Source organism: Melanotaenia boesemani, chromosome 13 (assembly GCF_017639745.1).
Source record: "Melanotaenia boesemani isolate fMelBoe1 chromosome 13, fMelBoe1.pri, whole genome shotgun sequence".
NCBI lineage: Eukaryota > Metazoa > Chordata > Actinopteri > Atheriniformes > Melanotaeniidae > Melanotaenia > Melanotaenia boesemani.
The window spans coordinates 25496737-25516916 of NC_055694.1; the positions used below are offsets into that span (position 1 = coordinate 25496737).

The following is a 20180-nucleotide window of genomic DNA, read 5'->3' on the forward strand; positions in this document are numbered from 1 at the left end:
TTGCCAGCTTGTTCTTCTCAACAACTGCTCAATCAGCTCCTCCTTATGCACTCAGGCACACACACAAACACACACAGAGGTTGACCTAGAGGAGAGGAAATTGAATTAACAGGGTGTAATGCAGCTCCTTGTGTGTGTAATCAGTGCAGGCTTAGAATACAGGGCCATTGTAAGTCACTGTGGTAGGAGCTCAGAGAGCCAGCAACCGCTGGGGGAAGCTGCCCTTATCACTAGATATGATTACAGCTGGGGGAATGTGTGCTTGTGGGTGGGTGGTGGTGAGATTTGTGTGGGAGTCATGACCAGCAGATTGCATGGGGAATGTGTGTCTACATGCTTTGTAATAGTACACAATTGAGAATGATGGTAACTTTTGACAAAAGGACAACTAAGAGTCCTCCAGAGACATAAAAATGCACTTTGTAATTTTCAAATCTATTCTTGCACTAGCAAACATAACACCAAGATTTTTAACTTTAATGACCACTAACCCCCCTCCCCTCGATCTTCCCACATCTTTATGAAATTGGTGTTTTTATTTCCGGCAGTAATGGTTGTTTCCACTATCACTGTTCGGTGCAGGCTGCAGGCTGTTTTCCACTGGGAATGTCATTGTTTTTCACTGTCTGTACATTATTTTTGTGCTGGTATTTTGCCTCCTCCTGATATAGTGTTTCCTGCTATTGTCTTCTTCTACCAGGCTGGCTGTCTCTGGACTTGTGCCAGCCGGTCCCTCCTACCTTAAAACACACACCACAATACACACATCCATGACCGTGTACAAACACACACACTACTCTCCCTTCCTTCTCTTGGCACTTGAGAGAAAACACAAGAAGTCAGCGATACAGCAAACCAAATCTGTGTGTGTTTGTGCATGAGGGAGGGAGAGTCCACCAGTCAGCTCAGAGGGGTTAATCTCTCTCTCTGCATGTGTGCTTCAGTCTCTCCCTCCCTCCTTTGCCTTTTGTTGCGGCCCCTCACTTTCTCAACGCTTTGACAGAGGGAACTGATACTGCGCCTGTACGGGTGTGTGTTATTTGAGTGTCCTCGCTGCTCTTGATCTTTGGGGATGAACTTGACCGATGGGACTTTGTAACACACTTTTTATGCTGAACACTGACAACACAAACTGGTAAGGCAATGCTTTAATTATGAAACTTGTCTGATTTCATGTTAGTATTTAAAGAGCCAGTTTGAGTGTGTGCGTGGGAAATTCTGTCTGGAGTGCGGCAGGTTATTTCAAGCATGCTGTAAGTTGTGATGTGGAGACAAGTAGAGATGCAAAATTCTCAGAGAGGGTTTTTCTCTGTCCCTGGCCGTCTTTCATTCCACTTATCCTCTTTCTTTTCCTTTCTTTGGCCGGCCAGAGTTACTCAAGTTACCGGCTTCCTCCTGTTGTTGTGAGCCCTGTGGTTTCTCTGCAGTGCGCTGAGGGCGCTCCCACGCTCTCCCAAAGAGAAAGAAAGGAAGGAAAACAGTGATAACCAATTCAGAACCACATGAGAAGTGGGAGAAACATACCCGCTTTAGCCTTATGCCTCCTCTTGGCTTCGACATCCATGCTTTTGTCTCTTTAAAACAGAGCAAATTGAAAAATGTTTGTCCCTTCTGCATGTCGGATTGGCTACTTTTTTTTTCTGGACACAACTTTTGTCTTTCGTCCAAGAGGGTGGTGGGGGGCTGAAGTGGTGAGAAAATTGGAAACAGAGCCACCCACAGTAGAATTGAGTCAGCCCAGCATTTAGTGGTGTGTTGACTTTGGAAAAAGCACAGATTGAGGTGGTGGTGTTGCTGGGGGACGGAAGAAATTGTGTCAGAAGATAAAAAAAAAACATCAAGTGGCATTTTGTTCATATTTTCTGCCGAGTTGCCCGGAATGTTTTAGTTTCTGAGGACATGCATTGAAGGAAAGAATAGTAGATGGACAGTAGAGGGGAGGAGAGGAGGTAGAAGCCAGAGGCTGTTTATAAACGGAGGGAGCGGCTTGTGTCCATCTGGGACAATCCCAAGCGCTGAAAGCTTCTCCACCCTGATCCCAAACATCTCTTTCCCCCTCTTTGCCTCTGTCTTTCTTGTTGACTCTCTTGCTCCTTTTACTTCAGGCCTAAACTACAAGGGGATACTTTTTGTTTTCAGTCAGTAAGAAGCATTTAACTTTTTGCAGTCGTACTTTTTGCAAACAGATGCTGCTTCTATTTAACTTTTCTTTATTTAGGTTGTTTTTCACGATTTGTCAAGGTCTCTATTCAATTCTTTTCTTCACTTACCTGCAGCTTATCTTTAGCATAAGAATATGGCATGCACAAAATGCTCACAATGTATACTCTTTTGCTTCCTCATGGCATATGCATTGTGAAACATAAACAGTCTCACCTAAACTTCTATTTAAATATCCTAAAGTCCTTATTCTTTCACCAGTAAGGACTTTAGGATATATAAATATCTTAAAGTCCTTATTGGTGAAAGAATAAAGTTCTGATATAAAACCTTGGGATTTGATCAATGTCATTTGTTTTCTTGCAGTTTATTGATAGATATCATTTTGCACACAGTAACTAAATGCTACTGAGTTCTTCCAGAGGAGAAATGATTTTGCATTAGTTGTCAAAAGCAGACATAGAGCTCAGATCACCAAAAATAAAATAACTATAAATATAAAAGTACAACAAATCTGTCTGAGACATTAACACATGTTCCCCTCATCATCATCATCTCCCCTTCCCCCATCTTTTTTTTTTTTTTTTCTATAGTTATTCACTGACTTCTTTGTATTTCAAGCCCTTGATGGACACATGAGCCTATCTGCCTCTGTCCTCTACCTTTGTCCAGCCTGTTTGACCTCCCTCCAGCTCCTCTTCCTCCTCCTCTTCCTCTTCCCAGCCTTCCTCCCTCTGCTCTGCCTGTGTATTCAGTGATAAGGGGACGTCGACAGTAGCACTTCCTTTTGCCACAGGAAGCAGGAAGTGTTGATTTCCACCACAACCTCTCTGGACAAACTCTGCACTCAGTCCTCTGGGAACCTCATGCACGCACATTTAACTGAAAGCAGAGTATGCTTTCACACACGTAAGCATGCAGTAAAGTGAGCATTCCATCATAGAAATGCCTGTGTGAGGGTAACCTGTGTGCTGACAATAATGTCAGTATGTCTTTGCCCTGCAGCTGTGCCCACTGGCTGGTTTTCATGGGAAAACACTTGGGAAGCAACACACTTTATGTCTCTTTGACCTCAGACTTGGCTCACAGGTCAGAGGATGATTGGTTAATTATTGCTCTAATCACAGTGCATGTTTTGTTATCGCCCTCTTTGACTAAAAAGGCCAGGGGTGGCGCTGTCGAGCTTGTAAAAACACAAACAACCATTCATCAGTTAATGGATTCCAGTTAGACTGCAGCTTGGGAGGCCTGGGTGAGAGTGAAAGAGAGGCTGACATCGAAAGAAAGCACAGGAAGAAAAAAGCTTATATCTAAGTAGAAGTCATTTGTTTCCTCTTATCAAGATTTTTACAAGCATTTTCTAGTATTCCTACTTCCAAAGAAGTGTAGTCATGTTAACTTTTTTGCTTTTTTTAGAAACTGGCAGCAAGGACATTCAGAGTAACCTGAAACTATGAAAATATGGCAGAACACAGCATTAGTGCTGAGTAAAAGCACACTTGATTTATAAAAATTGTGATGAGTCTGAAACCAGCTGACAGCTATTTTGCTCCAGAAGCTTTTTGGGAGGATATTCTTTTTTTCCAGTCTGTCACACATGGTCAGAAAGCAAGTGGAGTTACAATGAATGAACCATTTTTAAGATAAGGAGATTTACTTCATAAGAAACTCCACAGAAGCAGAAACTCCACTAGTGTGAGAGAACAAGAAGGAACTATCAAGAGGGTTTATAGTCAATTTTATAATAAATCTTTTACATTTTTTAATGTATGTGGCCTGCACCTACATTTTAATGAAAACAATATTGTAGCATACCATACTAAGTGTGAAATAACTGTCTTTGGAAGGAAAGATTTGCACCTGGTTTTAGTCAGCAATGCTGAAAACAACAGATCAAGTCAGAAATATTTTTTGGGTTTTAATAGCCATATCAAAGCACTAACCAAAACAAATCTTTTACCACCTGAAGGATACATCTAGAATAAGGAGACTAGTGGCTCAGCATAGTTTAGAGAGGCCTACTCATGCAATGATTGAGTTTTTTTGTAGATTTGACAACTGTGATGAAGTTTTTAGAAATCTCTCTTAAAATAACTAAAAGATTCTGCAGCTAATCCAGAATGCCGCTGCCCGTGTCCTCACAAAGGTAGAAAAAAATGTTCTCATATATTTTTACTCTGGTTTCCTGTGCGTCAAGGAATTGATTTAAAAATGTTGCTGGTTTACAAGGCACTGAATGGCTCTTGGCCAAAATATAAATATCGGATGCCACGTGAGCCATCGAGACTTCAAAGATCATCAGGGTCAAGTTTGCTTTCCATCCTGAGAGTTAAAACTAAACAATGAGAATCTGCATTTAGTTTTTCTGCTCCTGATTTCTGGAAGAAAAAAAAAAAAAAAAAAAAAACTACCAGAAGTCTGAAGTCTGCTTCAAACCTTAGTTTTTGATTTTTTTAATCAGGTCTTAAAACTTTCTTATTTGCCACCACTTTTAATTAAGATGGGGAGATATTCGTCTTTGGATTCAGCTCTTATCACTTTGACTCTATTAACTACATTGTTGTATCACTGCTATCCTTTCTAAATATTTCTTTTGATTATGTTCTGTACATTGGGTACCATGAGTACTGCAAGATGGTTGAAAGTTAGAACAAACAAACTTCTTCTGATTATTTATCCTTGGCATGTGAATATGTGGCCACTCCTTAATTTTAATGTAAACTGGATGATATTTGATGTTCACATTTCCAGTCTAAAACTCCGAGAATGGAAATATGATTATCAAAGGAATAAAGAGAAGGGGGAAGGCAGAAAAAAGTCTCACACCTGTGATGGAAGATTTAAGTGAAAGCAAAGAGGGCAAAACAGCTTTGTATACTCGGAGATTTGGGCGATAAGGAAACATTGGAGATGTGGTTCTAAACTATGGTTGGGTCAGGGGTCAAGAGGGGTGAGGAGGTCAAAATGAGCCCAGCAGCTCTACTTAGAACAGGATATCCTGCAAGGAAAACTCATCTGTCTCCCTTTCTCTGGTTCGGTCTCTGAATTCCCACAGAGGGCACAGTGGAGAGGAGAGGTGTAACCTTTCAATGAAAAACCCAGAGAAAAGTTCATCACTCATGAGTGACATAATAACTCACAATTAATGTTCTCATTCTCCTGACAAACTGCAGTGTGTGATGAAAGCAGGATGAAGCTATCAGATCATTTCTTTAAGATTGTTGTTGTTTCCATCCACTTGCCACAAGAGTCAGCAGCCAGAACAAATTTCCCTGGAAATTTTTCTTAATGCATTTATCTTATTTGAAAGACTTTGTGTAAAAATGGCGAATCATTTCTCCTCTGTTTAAATTATAGACAAATTTAACATTGATATCAGTGGCTAAATATGGAAGAGATGGCATCCAAGTCTTTAAAATTCAATCGACAGCCCCTCTTTTGTTTTTGCTCATTTAATTTATTTATTTTTGCTGGCCCTGTGACTTCTAGCAGGGCATGGGACTCCAACCAGCTCCCAGCCTGACCTTTGGCCCACCTATAGCGGGCAGCTGGAGCCGGGTAAGAAGCGTTTCTGTGACGGAGTTTTTTGTTTTTTTTTAAATCCATGGTTACACAAACTCTGTTTGTAAACCTGTTACACTTTTTTAATTTTAACTTTGACATCAGTAGCATAAAGATTTATAGAGCATCATACAATCACAGAGCAATATCAGAAACTGCAACATTTTTCTAAGAAAAACTATCATGATTTTGTAAAATTAATCTGGTAACAACTAATGACCCAAAAAACTTGTTTTGTAGCTTAAAATGTGCTGACATCTCACAGTCAGTGTGCCTGTTAGTATGAAAGCAGCCAAGAGCCGAAAGCAAAACCCCTCCTCCCACACACCACATGCCAGTGCATATTTATAAAACGGGTTTACTAAACATTAAATTGTGTCAACACCAAAAGTCCCCTTTAACAATTATTTAAATCAGGACAAAAAAATAAATAAATAAATGCAGCAAAAGAAACTTTACAGTAATTTAGTGACAATATTTTCAGAGCATTGTGAGATGCAGTAGGTGGTAAACTCACATTAACACACCAACCACCTACCAGCCAGATCATCATATCCAAACGATTCATAGTTTCATCCCATAGAGTACCGTCCCACAAGCAACATGAGGAAAATACACCTCACAGAAGTATTACTATATTAAAACAGATGTAATTGTCAACTTTATCATTTATCAAGCTACTGGGTCATTGGGGAGGACAGAGGAATGGGCGGTTAGATCAGCTTGCTATGCTAAATGCTGCACTTTCAGTGTTGAGTGACATGTGAGATTGAAACTAACTTGTACCTTTAATAACACAGCAACTGTTGGACAAAACACTTTTATTCCTTTTGATTGGGTTCAGGCAAAAACTTTACTTTCGTAGAATTAGAAATTGATCATGGTTTGAGTAAAAATACAGTATTTTTACAGATTAGTTGTCCCCATCATAGATAGGATTTTACAGGTCGCCATGGTAACATGTAGACCACACATTAAGATGGAACTATCATGTCCTGGTTGGCTTTAGGCTGTAATATCACATACTTAAGGTGAGAAATCAAAACTAGTTGGTTTGGGTTTAAAATGGGTCATGGCTAGGGCTGAAATGCATTCGTTTTACAAGGTAACCCTCACCCAGGGTATGGACATATCTCTACATGCAGCCTCTCATGACTTTTACAGACACACATCTCTATGTTTTAGCATTTTGCTGCCATTTGGGAGCAGTATTGGAAAATATGTGGAACAGTTAAGGCTGTGGGTTCCACTGTGTTGCTTTGGTGGTATTGTTGGTGCTTTAATTTTGCACTTGGAAAACAAAAATGAAACCATGAAGTGGTTAAAACTAACATGAACCTATATTATAATACATCTGAGTTAACATATAAGACCAATCTAAAATGTATTAATTTATTTACTTTTGGTTTTACCTTTCTTATTTGGAATTTGGGTACTTTTGAGTAGGTTTTTTTCTGCATAACTCAGCTTAGAGAAAAGCTGAGTACTGCAGTATTGCCTGAGTACTCTCAGACTGGAGAATCAGAATAGGTCCTTAATGTCAAGTTAAATCCTGCTGAAGTCAGGGAAAATAAAAGATCTTATTTCGCCATTTCACAAATCAAATTTTAAAAGTTTCACAGTATTTTATGACTTGTTACACCACACCCTGTTTGCATCAGACCAACACATGGACCAGGTAATCTTTGTTACATAGACCATGGACTGTCCAACATGAAAGCTCTTCAGAAGTTAAAATGAAGTGACATTGGTCTATAATATAGTGTTAGTTAAACTATTATAAATGTTTTAAAGTTTGAATGTTTTTTTCAATTTTTAGATGGCATATTTTTTTCTTTTTCCCATTTTGAGCAATAGTTAACTGACCTTACCAGTAAAAATCCTTTCTCCAAACTTGGTTCCTTGTCTAAGACAATGACTGCTCAGCATTTCACAGAGTCCCTTTAAAAACAAAATCCCTGACAAAGCTCATGCTGGTATTGCCAGAGAAAGAAAATCTTGCCAGCATGCTCTGCTTATTTTATAGAGGCTGGAATTGCTTTTGTTTAAAAATCTTTTTTCAGGATGACAGGTTACTAAAACGGTCCAGTAAACATGCTACTTGTGAGTCCTTGTGACTTTGTTTAAAAGCACTGCTTCATTTTATCCTAATTGGGCATCCTGAATCCAAACAAACCGACAAAGTTGCCTCCATGTTTTGGACCAAAGCAAAATGCCTGTGGGTTTGACAGCACTGTGAATAAGATGCAGGACATTACAATGAAGCTCTACACACAGTTTTACACACACTGTATTCTAGATGTTTTCATTTATACAAGAACAACTAGAAATACAAGAGTTTCTGTGTTGTTTAAAGCTGTATTTTAAAACATATGTTAACTGCTCCAAATTTCAAATGACTAATTATTCCCTCTTGTGAGATTCTCAGAATTTCCCCTTGAGAACTAGTTACAACAAAGTAGTCATTATTCTCTCCATACACTCCATACATTCAGTCAGTCTGATATTCTCACATTTATGCGATCTCAGGTGGGTGATATTTTCCGTATAGGAACATCAACTTATTTTTTTCCTACCGCTAGTTTATCATGACACAAGTGAAAGACAGAGAGGGAGAAAAAGACAATGTGAGAGAGAGAGCGAAAGACTACGGGGAACGAGTGTTGAGCTAATTTTGGCATGTCTGGGTGTTTCCTACTCATACGCTCACGCCTCTCAGGCTTGTTGTTGTTCAGAATGGTGGGTGTTATCATACTGAGTTCTGATTTGAATTGACTTTTAATGTTTGTGTTTGCGTGTGCATTTGCATGAGTATCTGCTGTTGATATCCCTGGGATTTTCTTGTGGTTGCCACGGCTTCTTGCTGTGTTTTGACCAACTTAAAACTCCCATACCCTCAGGGTGGAAAGAATCCTAATTCTCTCATTATAAACTCTGCTTGTGTTGTTACTGGAATTGACCTACGTTCACTTTCAATTTAACTGGATCAAAAACTTAAAGGAGGCAAGAACTAATCTAGAAATAATTGTCTCTCAAAAAAAGTAATTGCCTCAGTCTCTACAGTAGAATATATGCACTATACTTCCCAATGATCCCCATCAGTCTGCTGTTACACTGATTTGTGTTGCATGTGAAACTTTTCTAATTTGGTATTTTTTTACGCTTTACAATCGGTATCTTTCATTAAACATCTGAAATTAAAATGACTGGTACTTGAAGATGCCCCTGGAAAAGAAAAAATCAAAGCTTTCTTCTTTTACCTCTCAACACTGTTTGGTGATGACTGCACACATGACACAGTTGCTCTGTTGTGGAAAATGTCTGTCAGCGATCCATTGTGTTTCTGTGGACTGCTCATGTCACCAAGACCTTCGGTGCGGCTAATCCTTTCAGACAAAGTCACAAGCCATGGAAACAGTTTGAACATGCTTGTGTTTTATAAAAAATGCACGGTCTGCATAGGAATGTATGACTGAGTCTCATTTGGTTTTCATTTATGAATAGTCTACTGGTGATGTATATGTACAGTATTTTGCATGAACATTTCAGCAAAACCTCATCTATTATCATTTTTATAAATTTAAGAGCCAAATTTAAATATTTAAACAAACAATCAGAATTCATTAAACAATATATACTTGTACTTTTTGAGTTTTCACTTATTTTCAAAGAAGTTATTCCCTCTAACACATCTAATCTGCCTGTAACTTATCACAATAGGCTTATTTCTATGTTACATAACAAATTCCCCTTGAAAACACATTTTGAAAATGCCTTCCACGTGTAAAGCACGGCACACCTCAAATGAACAATGAGCATCTGCTTACTGTCATTTTTGATCAGTCAGCTGGGCAGTCAGAGCGAACTAGCAGAACAGTTGAATCATTTTAAAGAGTTACCTCCATTTGTCCTTCGCACTTGGTCTTGACCCTGCCGGATTAAATCATGAGGTTCAGGAAAGATAGGAGGAATTTTTAAAACATCAGTAAGAGAAAAATATGCCTTAGCGAGACTCCAACCACACTTACACTAAGCTGTGATGCAGATTATCATTAGTACAGATGAAATGGTATATTTTTCTTAATTAATAAGGTTGTTTATACAAAAAAACAAAGAAAAAGTCACATAAGTTAAATATGCTTTCACAGGCTGCTCATCTATCCTGTTTACACTTACCTGTTGTATTCATGAATCACATTTAATGCATCTCTATTTAAAAAAAAGGGCATAAACGAGATTATAAAGGAGGCATTCACAACTGTTTCCTTCCCTTGTGAAGAATTTTATAAGCTCTTGTCATGATTGCCACTCCGATGTCGCCAAGTAATTTTGTTTAGTCATGAATGTTCTTAAGTAAAACGAACGATTTGGCTGGATGTTGAAGCAGTTAGGTTCAGGTAACTTGTAGGTAGATTTGTTTTGCAGTAACATAGAAACTCTGAAACAAATGCAAGATGGAACAACACATTGAGCCCTAAAAGAAAACATGCAAAAAATATTTAAAACTTCACTAATTAAAAGAAATGAAACAACCTTGAAAACCAAGGTGAAAACAAACGAAGAAAAGTAACTGCATTATAACTTTTTGTGCAAATTAACTCAACTGCTTGTTCAGTTGAGTAATGGCAGAGGGAACAGCTGTTCCTGTAAAAGCTGGTCTTAGGTTGGAACTAAGGACCTATGTCCAGAGGGAAGAAACTGGAACTGGACTTTCTAATAGATCCATTAGAAAATCAAACAAGCTTTTTAACTTTCAAATTAGCACAACATGGGATCTTTGAACAAAAGATTAGAAGGAATAATCCTAAAATCGTTTTCAGGCTGACCAGAAAACAGTATGTGGAAGATTCTTCATCCTATTTGGTGCTTCTTTATTTCTCATTGTAAATCACTTAAGGCGCCAAATACCAGTGATTTTCATAACATATTTATCAAAACATCAGTTTACAACAAAATATCATTAAACTTTTTTATGTTCATAGTAAGAAAAAGTCAATAAAAAGGTTTATTTGCAGTTTCTCTTTTCCTTTATACAACAATATTTGAAATAAATGTTTTTTTTAACAAGTTGTTGCAATGACAGTTAATAATAGAGTAACAATAGTGAAATGATCAAAATTTGAAATAGTCATGAGAGAACAAATACTTACTTTTGGCATCACATACCCAAATCAAGCAGTAGAGATGTCTCCGGCAGGTTTATTTCCACAATTTTTAATAAATAAATTCACGATAGTCACTGAAAACTGTACCACGTGGTACAGAAAGCCGTTAAAGTTCAATTTCTGAATATGAAATCTTGGAGATGCTTAAGCTGGCAAACCCACACTTTGACATATATATTTATATATATATATATATATATAAATTCTTATAATCATTCTCTTTTAAGAAGGTAAATTTGATCACAAGTAGTGCCAAAATGATATACTTTGATTGATTTTTGCAGCAGTGAAATGATAAACTTATAAACTGTCTGATATCTATTGCGTAAAGTAACATTTAGGAGCTTTTTGAGCAGAAATTGTCTTGTGATGATCCCACACAGCAGAATCCAGTTCAAGCTGTGACGGCCTCTCCAACAGCTTCCTATGGATGCATAACAGCTCTCTTGCTTTGTGACTTTATGCTGTTGATGGTGATGTCTAAATCAAACTATATGTTTTAAATTTAACATTACAGAAAACAAACAAGAAATCCCATCAGACTCTGCTCTAACTTTACATGTAATCTTCAGCATTCTGCATGTTTGTTTTAAATATCTCTGTAGCCTCCAGAAGTTTCAGACTGACTTTATCTCGTGAAGATTATTAACTGACCCACACACTCAAACAGACAGGTTTATAAGATGGAAAAAGAATATCTTCTTTTCCTGCAGGTGCCAGGTTTCCGGCTCTGAGATTACTGGCAAAGAGCATGTAGAAAGTTCTGAGTGCAGTTCAGTACTGCAACTAACCACACCCTGATATGTTCTTTCACTTGCGCACACACACACACACACAGAGGCACACAAACGAAATATGTAAACAGACACAAACACATGGTTGCGTGCATACATGAGTATCCACATGCATAAAAATAAAATACACAGAGCTCAAGCTTGTTTCCTTCCAAATATTTTCCTGCCTTATTATTTTTATTCTCTTTGTTCTTGTGTTTACTCAGCCCACTAAAGATAATAAGTCTTTTCCTCGGTGTCTACTACCCCCCTCCTCACATTACTCTCTGCCTTCATCACCTAATCTCCCTCTTTCCCTATCTTCATCTCGCTCTTGCTTCCCTTCTCTCCTCCTCCGTCTTCATCTTTGCTTTTCTTTCTTTCCCAGTCTCCTCTGTTTCTCTCCCCCTCTCCTCTGCTCCTTCCTTTCTCATCTCATGCAGCATTCTTTGCATTCCTGTTGGCTTCTTAAGGGGAAGGACCCCGCTGGTAGACCAAGGCCAAACATTATTACAATGCTCTTAGCCTCACTCTGTTTCTCTCATCCTCTCTCTTCATTATAACGCTCCGCTCTTATTCTCTTTGCTTCTTCCTTCCACGTTATCTCTTCTAATTTCACATCTTTGCTCCCTTTCTCTAAACGATTCATTTGTTTTCATTTTAGTGTGCAGGTAGCGTCAAGCTTGGGTGTGCAGTGTCTTAATCTGAGACCGTTTCTCATAATGAGTGTAAATAAAGGCCATATCCTCCTCTGTTGTGAAAAAAAAGTTAATTTATGTTTATACAACTACATGTGCTGTAGCTTCCAATAACGACATACTGTCTGCACATGGCAGATAAAGTATAGAACGCATAGTGTTCTTAGAAAAGTGAACCCAATGCACACACTTACGCAGCTGAGCAGTTCTCTCTGAAGTTTTATGGTGGTTTTTGAATGCATCACAGATTAACTCAGCTGTTCAAATCTAAGTTTCATCATGAGAAAGTATTGAGACTTCCTTTTATTTCTTTATTTATTTATTTTGCAGTGGCCACATGGCCTGCTTTTGATTAAATCCGATCATCATTCTGAGGATTTCACTGTAGCTATGGTTGAAGGGTTTTGTTTCTCCTTTTTTTTTTATTGCAAAGATTCGCTTCTCGTGTCAAATGTTGTGTTCTATCATAAAAGCTATTTGCAGGTGGGAGGCAGCTTTGTAGCACACAGTTGACCACATCCTGCCCCATATAGTACTGAGAGAAAAGCTCTGCATACGTCAGACTGGCTGTTTTTAACTGTGTCATATCAGTTTAATTTACATCTGAAGGATGACTGATCGTGTTTCTAAAAAATAATATGGACTCAACATTTTTGGACTAAAGCTTTGATTCATTTAGAGCTCCCATGCTGACCATTTATTCAATTTATTTTGTTTTTACATTTCCCCCCCATATAGACGTAAAGACTTGATATTCTATAATGCTTTTATTTGGTTTAGAATGTAACTAATCGAAGAATAAAACTTCTGTAGGTACCAGTTTTTACATGATCTAGATGTTTGTAAGGAAAATAGCAACTGACCGGTGCTGGACCAAGTGTGTATGAGTGTGTGTGTGTATTCTCCTCTCCCTGTGGGCGGTTGCCTGCTGCGCTGCTTTTCTGTCACCCTGTGGTTTTGTTATTTTCGGCTAGAAACCGGATGTGATTCAGACTGCATGGTAGGTTGTGTAATTGAATGGACTAACCACATACACATATTGTGCAAGTACACGATGGTGCACACACACACCTATGCTTTCACACACACTTTTTGTTACACACGAAAGGCTTACTCCTATATACTGTTGTGTAGCTGTGTACACCCACACACTGAGGGTTTCTGGGAACGGTGCTGGGTTCCCCCCTGTTCAAAGAGGCGCCTGAGGGTGAGCGAGCGGACTATGCAGCACCAGAGGTAGACAAACGCACGCTTCTTGGTTTCAATATTGGTCTGAAAGATCGGTTGTTGACCTGGCTGACGCTGAGATCGGAAAAAAGGATAAAACGCATACAAACGTTTGAGCTTTGTGGAAACTGTAAGGGACGGTTAAAAGTGGGGGAAAACACTGTGAAGGGCGAGTGAAACTCATAATAAATGTCAGTTTCTCACAAAAAAGTACAAAACAGTGACATGAATTAGTAAATTAAGAAAAAGCAGGAAAAAGCCAGCAGAGGTGGGCAATAATAATAATAATAATAATAATAATAATAATAATAATAATATCCAAAAGGGTAATTGTTTTTAGACAACAATCTCCTAAGAGCTTTAAGAAGCTAATATTAATTTTCATACTTTCCAGAAGATCTTCTCCTAAATCTTTACTATATCATACTGACCACATTTTAATGCATGCTGTGAGAAACTTAAAGGATGTACGTAACTTACTGTGTGACCACTTTGAGCAAAGTACCTCCTAATTCCAGGAAAACTTGACACAATCACCCTACGTCATGTGATTTGCCACAATAACGTATATGTGGTGGCTTTGAGTACATTTGCATTGACAGGATGCTGCACTTCCCCACGTAAGGGCTGGAGAGCCCTGTGCTGGAAGGGCAGATACAGATTTATAGACTCACTCAGAATTACTGCCTGTATTAAACAGTCTGTCATCATTAGATGAGAAAACCAGGACTTGATTTAACATTTTTCCTTTGAATAATACTGTGCTAACTGGAGAGATCTTTCGTGATTCAACCACATTACAGATTATGTCAGCATACAAAGGTGACCACTGTTAATCCATGCCTAACTTCATTCATTATAAATGCATGGAACTGTATGACTTCAAAGTTTCCTGATAATGTGTTGTAGATGAAGATTCCTCTTTCAATCTGTGAAAAAATGTGTGTTAATGATATGGTTGCAGTAGTAATCAAACTGTAAAATTAGGTTTATTGATGGTGTATTTATATTTGGATGTACTGAAGATTAATCATTAGGGAAATATCAACGTGCACACAATCAATATTGCAGACATTTTATCTCAAAATAAGGTTTATCCTTGTATGAGGGCTAAACTAGAATTATTTTTGGGCATGTTCAACTGTGGTGCACAAGTTCAGAAATGGATGGCAGCCCTGATTAATACACCAGATATTAACACATATAATAAAGTCCCTGCTTTTATACTCAGAGTCATATCATCACTGCAAGTTTTTGACAAAGATATCAAATATTGCATGTTTTCCTTTATGCACGCACACACACACACACACACACACACACACACATTGCTTATTTTGTAAACGGTAATATTTTTTTTTTTTGGTACACACTCTAGAAGCTATTTGACTAAAAACAGATTTTTTTTTTACAGCAGGATAAAAAAAATAGTGTGTCGCAAAAAAACAACATAAAAACAAGAAAGCAGCCCTAGAGAACAAGTCAGATCCACATGATCTTATCTACATGATGTGTTAGAGGTGGTCTGGTTCACACAGACTGCAGTGAAAGAACCTTCAGTCTCTTTCTTCCTAATTAGCTTAAAAATGTCTTAAAACTGATGAGAACAAACTAGGCATACAGCCCTGATCTTGCAGCCTATAACACTTAAAGCACATGGGTGGGTTTGTTTCATAACAGGCTTGCATTAGCTTTGATTCTATACAGATTAATCTTAAATCCTCCACCACATGAGCAAATTAGTCACGGTTTTAATGCCAAAGATTATAATGGTACACAGTTAGGGCAGTTCTGTGAATTCAAGGAACAGTATAAGTAAAGCTATTTGCACAATCAGCTCAATAATATATCACACTGTTGCTTGGCTGACAGAAACTATTGCAAACATTTCCTCATTTCCTCAACTGGCTTTTTTCACTCTTGTTGGAGACCTAAAAATACACTCCAGCAGCTCTTTTAGAGTCTCTCAGCTTCTATGCTAGTTGCAAACAAATTGTGTTTTCACTAAAACTGGTTTTCACTGTGATCTTACTCCGTGGAAGTACTCAGGCCCTCTGTTTGTATAATGAAAAGCAACACTGCAAAATAAAATTCTAATCTACTGAATCTCTAAAGCTCTCATGAAGCTACCACAGGCCAGAAAGGAGTGTTAAAAGCATTGATTCTGTAGATAACAGATTTTTTTATTAAGAATGTTTGGTTTGGTTTTGCAAAAGCTTTGATTAATTCCATATAATGATAATAAACTGGGACAATCACCATCCAATGTCGAAATAATGAATTTAAAGCCGAACTGCGAGTGACAGGAAAACAAATGAAGTTAAAGAGATTTTAGATTCCTAAGCAAATATGTGCAGACTTTATCATGTGCAAAAGTTGTTGCACGAAAACACAGATTACTGTAAGTACTCAGTATATACAAAACATGTTTAAATGTCCACTATGTGTGCAAGGTCATATTTTAGTTAATTTTAGACATATTGGTGCAAATGCTAAATATTCAACATAAAATTTGAGACTTCGTAAAGTCAAGAAGTTGAATATTTGACCTCTCTTCTCTTTAAGGGGTGTCAAGATCCCTGAGGCACCACACGGCTTGTAAATGACGCTAGTTTAGAAGTTTTTGACAGCAGATGGAGCCACAGGGTTGGGGCCATTTCCCCTATTTGTCACAAAATCTTCCCTCTGTGGAAGTTAAAGACGGTTGCAGAGCCGGGCTGAGAGCGCTCTGCACGGGCTTTTTGTGAGGAGGGGAGCGAGCTGGCGCAGGAAAACAATAGTCCTGAAGATCCGTGTGAAGTCAAGGCTATTTTTGGTGGGGCCCGCCTTGCCTGCTATTTCTGTCAGCAGGAGAGCAGAGGGGAGGGAGCAGCACAGGAGGGGCCGGACTTTCTTTTCTGCAACTTGCCTCCGTTAAGTCACTTTTCAGTTCCTCCTCTGCTGAACTGACTTTGCTGACAACACCAGCGGATCTCTCCATCACCCCCCGTTAGGTTTCCGCTCTCTTGGATGCAAACGGACTTTTTTTCCTCCTCACATTGCTGGTTAAAGTCGAGTCGGCATCAGCTGGATTATCTCCGAGTGTTTCTGCTTCTGTGATACTTTACAAGGTAGGCAGCGATGGTGAAAACTTGAGGGGTCAGCTTCAAGTTCGACAAATAGTCTTTACTTTTTATTCAATTTTTTTAAACAATTCATTTAGTTTAGTTTTTGTTTTAAGACCTGGTGGCTGCTACCTGCGCAGGTGTTTTACTCAGTTTTGTTGCATTTGTTAGGCGTGCAAATGCGTCAACTATTAACCCTTTAAATAGAAATGCCTGCTTTGTTCTTTTTTTTCAGCTTTTATTTTGTAGCATTGTCAATGTGATCCGCGACTACAGCTTTTCTAAAGGAAACCCCATTTGCAAAGGACCAGAATTAAAACGGCGACGAAATTGGGGAGAAGTGGTAACGCCATAAATCTCCGAGGGAATGTTTTGGTTGTCATCATCAACAGTTTTATGACAGTTTAAGACAAAACAGTTAATTTCTTATCATGCATTCACCTGGAATGTGACTAAATTTTCTTCTAAGGGTCTGTTGTGTTGGTTTTGCTTATCTTGAACGACATTAGCAACAACACGAAAGATTATTCCTTGTTTTCAAAGGTGCAGGTGCTCTGTTCGCCTACTTTTCTACTGCTCTCGTTTTAGTGTTGGCATGTGGTCTCCTCCACGATCTGGGTCATATATGAGATTTGTGCTTCTTGCATCACCAAAAACAAAACAAAAAAAAACAAAACAAAACAAAACAAAACAAACAAACAAAAAAAACAACAACCCAAAAACCTGTTCATTGGGGCCAGCTGCACACCAGGTGGTCAAATCTGCTACTGCATACGTTTAAGTAGCATTAGGTTAGCTATAACTTCATTTTGTCTTTAAGTAAAATGCAGCAGGTCCCTCCAGCTGTTTATTCTTAAAATACATTTTAAATTAAATTTAAAATTTAAATAATATTAATAATAATTACAGTTTGTTCTGCATTTTTCCACTTATTTGTGTTTCTGTTTGCCTCTGCAGATGGAATCGGCCCCTCAGTTGGCACCTTAGAATCAAACAGGACACCAAACTCCACACACTGACAGGTTGGACTTTTTACCTCTAAAGAAAAAAAGTACTAAATTCCATCTCTAACTTAATAAGTAGTTGTGTTGTGGGTAAAATTTTACTTTAGGTAGGCCACAGACATCGAGGCTGAAACATTCATGTGGAAAAATGCTGCTTGTCTACAGTCAAACCCACAGGATCTTGTCATCTTTACAGCTTTTTTTTTCATCAACAGGTTACACATTACAGGGTTTGGCTGACAGCAGTTTTCCAGTGTGGCACACAGAATAATATAAGCTGCTTGATTCTTTGAGAACTGCAGAATAGTAGAGAACAGGTGTTGGCCTAGTTGGAAAGATGAAGTGTTCATGGGGCCCCTTTGCACTTTCATGTGTGGGTTAGGAAATCAGTTTTTTCTGCAGGTCATGCAGACATTTAACTGACGTGTGATAATTGAGTAACGTTTAAGGCATTTAATGTCTTGAAACCCTGCTTTCAGTTGACTTGAAAAATTGAAGTAATAATTAGTCTAACAGGATATGTACATACATTATTGCAAATATGTATCACAGATGATGGATTCACTTCCCTTAATTAAAAATTTCACTTCCATGATTTTAAAATGTCTTTTTTTAGCAGTCCAATGACCTGCTTATGATGGGGTTGCAACATTTATTTCTCTTCACACAAATGAAGCATGGATAAGAAAGAAGGAATCCAAATAGATTTTTAGCTACTGGATTCTGGATGTGCTTTTAGTTTTAATTTCTAAATGTGCAAGGACAATAAAAAAAGACTTACCACAACAAATACAATACAGGATATAAACCTGAGCTGTCCCTTATTTTAAGAGACACCTGACTTTTACAACACTAAGATGATAACCATCAAATTTCTGTAATGACAATAGCGGCTCGGTGTCCTGTGGCAAATATTTCTCCATTCTTTGCTCTGATCTCTATGTAAGGAATTTAAAATGCATCACAATGACTCAGCTTGGTGCTGACTCACGTGAGAAAAAAATGGTTTCTTTTTCAGCCTTAGATCAGAGGATCAAAAATTTGATCCGCTGCTTCACCCATCAGAAACAAGTCACCCGGCTGTTTCTTTGTGTCCTGCCTGTTACTTTAGATTAGTTTTCTCTACTGGGAAGCATGGCTGTGTGATCACACTGTGTAGGATTACAATGCATGACTCTGTGAATGGAAGCCGGCTCTTGCTGTGCCAGGCTCTGCTGACTGTATGTGAACCAAAGACCCACTTATGTGTCTGTGGAAAAACCCGGTGAGGTCATGGCCATGGCTGCAGAGTCCGGTTACATGTGTGTTGTCCATGTGGGGCGACTGACATTGACCGTCTCGCTTTTGTCTTCCTTTCTAATCTCTCTCTTTCCTCTCTCTGTCTTGTACACACAAATGTAAAAATACACACACATAACCTCACTTGAAATCATTTTCGGTGTTGGGTATAGTACCCTTACGTCAGCTGTCTAAGGTGGCAGCAGCCTGTGCCAGATGTGCTCAGTATGTGAAACCACCATTTTAAAAGCCTCCAAAGCTCCAGCAGCCTCTTAAACTTCACAGTTTGAAATAATAGACCTGCAGGTCATCAGGATTACATCCTTTGTACTGCACAGTCTTAGTACTTCTGTAGCAACCTCATGCTCAAATTTAAAAAAATTGAAAAAAAAAGAACCAGTAAGTCATAATTCTGTCTCTCTGAAGATAACCTTATCAGCGTATCTCCTATTGCAATTACCTGAAGAGACCGTGTAAGCTTAATTCAGTGGCGACCATTAAACTAAGATGGCGTCTGTGCTTGGCAATGCCAGTGCCAGACTGCTCTTGTGTCTGCCGTCATTGTTTGTCTTAGGGCTGATATTACCATATAAGAAGCTAACGTTTAACAAATGCATGTCTGCTGCTCTGAATTATGACTGTGGTTCTCTGTTCCACATAAAAGAATCTATGGAACATCTCTTTGACAACTGGGACAGTTAGAAACTTTTCCACCTTCGTTTGTGTGCTCTTCTTCCTAACCTGAGTACTTGCTGCTGTTCACGACCGGGGCCTTAATCAACACCAAGAAGTCTAAGAAAAAGAGGATCCAAGGCTGGCGTTCCAGTGAAGATGGGGCGAGCTTCCCGGTCGGGGGACTTCTGCTTGGACTATCGGAAGCATTGGGTCTAAATGTTGCTAATGTGTATGTGGAGGATGTACATTTGATGTTCTTTGACCTTAATTTTTCTTCTGAGCAAATATCCCTGAAATTGAGGACAGGAATCATTACGGAGAATTCTACTGATGAGTCCTCTGTCATGTTTGATCGTTTTTCGATGTCAGGAGGAACTGATGTAGGCACTCACATCCAAAGTTTTAATGCAGAGTGCTTATCTATACTTGATCATGTGGCACCTGTTAAACCAAGTTCTGTCTCTCAGAAAAAGTCATTCCCTTGGATAAATGAGTTTATTATGAATTTAAGGATAATGTGGTGCAAACCTGAAAG

The 20180-nt window shown here is 38.5% G+C and overlaps 1 protein-coding gene across 7 annotated transcripts in view; it reads left to right on the top strand.

The window, feature by feature from the left end:
• Window positions 1–867: 867 nt before the first annotated feature.
• hdac7a (histone deacetylase 7a) overlaps window positions 868–20180 on the top strand; it is a 65085-nt gene continuing 45772 nt past the window's right edge. For 3 of the 7 annotated variants that reach the window (XM_042003858.1, XM_042003862.1, XM_042003861.1), the window contains exons 1-2: window positions 16329–16694; window positions 17646–17710. The gene's annotated coding sequence lies outside the window, so the exon portion shown is untranslated. Of the gene's footprint in view, window positions 1136–16328; window positions 16695–17645; window positions 17711–20180 lie in introns of those variants that run through there. The other 4 variants (XM_042003863.1, XM_042003864.1, XM_042003859.1 and 1 more) reach the window with 3 other exon arrangements.